Here is a 2,377-nt window from a genome sequence, read left to right as displayed (position 1 = left end):
GTTTTGACTGTAAAGTAGCAGGAATGAATTCGGTTTAATGGACTCACAGTTCCACATGGCTGGGGAGGCCTCACAATCATGGCAGAATCAGGGAAGGGCTAAGAGGACTGTTCTGTACCTTGGTTGTATTGGTGTTTACCCAACGCTACACATTTATCAAAGCTTTATAGAACTGTACACCAGAGTGAATTTTACTGTAATGTAAATGTTTATAATTTTTAAAACATGAAGGCATAAAATAAGCCTACTTATTGTATGATTCTATTGATACGACATTCATGCTAAAGCAAAACTATAGGGGCAGAAAATGAATCAGTGGTTAGCAGAATCTGAGGGTTGAGGGTAGGAGTTGATAACAAAAGGGCCCGGAGAGTTTTAGGGGTGATGCAACTATATTTCTATTGTGGTGGTGGGTCACTCCTGTATGTTTGTACTAACTCACGTAACTAAAACTATAAAGAGTGAACTTGACTATATGTAAATTATACCCTGTTTTGAAAAATGAAGGGAAAAAGTTAAATTGCTTCTAAAAAAAACTGAGATATGCTGTAGGTAGAAAATCTGCGTCCCATAGTGTTTTTTTCTCTCTCTCTTATTTTTTCCCCTGAGACAGTCTCCCTCTGCTGCTCAGGCTGGAGTGCAGTGGCACAATCTTGGCTCAATGAAGCCTCTACCTCCCAGGCTCAAGAGATCCTCCTGCCTCAGCCCCAGATAGCTGAAACTACAGGCAGAGCCACCATGCCCACCTAATTTTTGTATTTTTGTGGTAAAGACGAGGTTTCGCCATATTGCTTAGGCTGGTCTTGAACTCCTGAACTCAAGTGATCTGCCTGCCTCGGCCTCCCAAGGTGCTGGGATGACACGTGTGAGCCACCACACCTGGCCTGCAGTGCCAAATTCTTACCGACACGACTACTTTAGTTCTGCTTGATTTTGGCCAAAGTATGTTCCCATGCTGTTTCTTACCCATTTAGATACTCCTATTTCTAATATTTACCTCCTAGAACTTCTCCACTACAGATGGGGACACCTCCTGATGAACCCTAAGTTGAAAATTACAATGGGTTTATCAAGAAGTAACCCCATCATAAGTAGAGGTGTATTCTGAATGCATACTGCTTTTCCACCAAAAATTCTGTATCAAACCACCAAAAGTTGGGGACTGTCTGTATTTTAAATGCTAAATTATAAAATGCTGTATGGTCACAAAATGGCCTTATAGCTGTCCTGGTATGGAATTTTTCAATATGACACGATTACGTACCAGGAGAGTTCAATGAGACAGTGTGAAATAAGTTGTAGCCTATTCAAAAGGACAGAGTGTACTTTTAGCAAGACACTAAAAACTAGTTGTTTAAGAAACTAAAGAGTTTTTTAAACCAAAAAAGAGAAAATGCATTGAAAGGACTTGAAAACAGACACTGGCACAAAGTAGGGGCTTAATCAGTGTTCCTTTCTTAAGGAAGCGGTACAACGCAGAGGAAAGGCCTGCACAGGGTTTTAATCACGCTTGGGTTCCCATCCTAGCACCACTGCTTAATACACCCTCTTGGGTCTGGCCATCCTGCCAACTTTTTTTTCTAGATGGCGTCTCACCCAGGTTATAGTGCAGTGACATGATCTCAGCTCACTGCAACCTCTGCCTCCTGAGTTCAAGCCATTCTCCTGCCTCAGCCTCCTGCATAACTGGGATCACAGGTGTGCCACCACATCCAGCTAATTTTTTATATTTTTAGTAGAGATGAGGTTTCACCATGTTGGCCAGGCTGGTCTCGAACTCCTGATCTCAGGTGATCTGCTCACCTCGGCCTTCCAAAGTGCAGGGATTACAGGCATGAGCCAGCATGCCCGGCCAACGTTCTGAGATTACTTTTTTTCATATGGGGAGATGAATCCCTTACTAGCAGAGCTACATGTACTGAGGGTTCAAGGTGGTAATGGGTCCACAGGGCTTGGTGCAGTTTGTACTCAACAAGTACATGATTCTCTCCTTTGATGGCCCCTGAATACAAGAGTGGTCTGTACTTCCCTGCTTGAACAGCCCGCAGCCAATGGCGCTCCAGTCCTTGTCACATGGTTCCGCTCTTAGGATGTAAATTAGGAGGCACCAGCTTAAGAGGCAGAGGCAAAGGCAAGGTTAAGATGCAGCTGTGGGGCTGGGTGCAGTGACTCACACCTATAATCCCAGCACTTTGGGAGGCTGAGGCAGGTGGATCACCTGAGGCCAAGAGTTTGAGACCACCCTGGCCAACATGGTGAAACATTATCTCTACTAAAAATACAAAACTTAGCCAGGCATGGCGGCAGGCACCTGTCATCCCAGTTACTAAGGAGGCTGAGGCAGGAGAATCACTTGAACCCAGGAGGCAGGTTGCAG

Source organism: Cebus imitator, unplaced genomic scaffold (assembly GCF_001604975.1).
Source record: "Cebus imitator isolate Cc_AM_T3 unplaced genomic scaffold, Cebus_imitator-1.0 Scaffold763, whole genome shotgun sequence".
Taxonomy (NCBI): domain Eukaryota; kingdom Metazoa; phylum Chordata; class Mammalia; order Primates; family Cebidae; genus Cebus; species Cebus imitator.
This window is presented reverse-complemented; position numbering follows the sequence as displayed.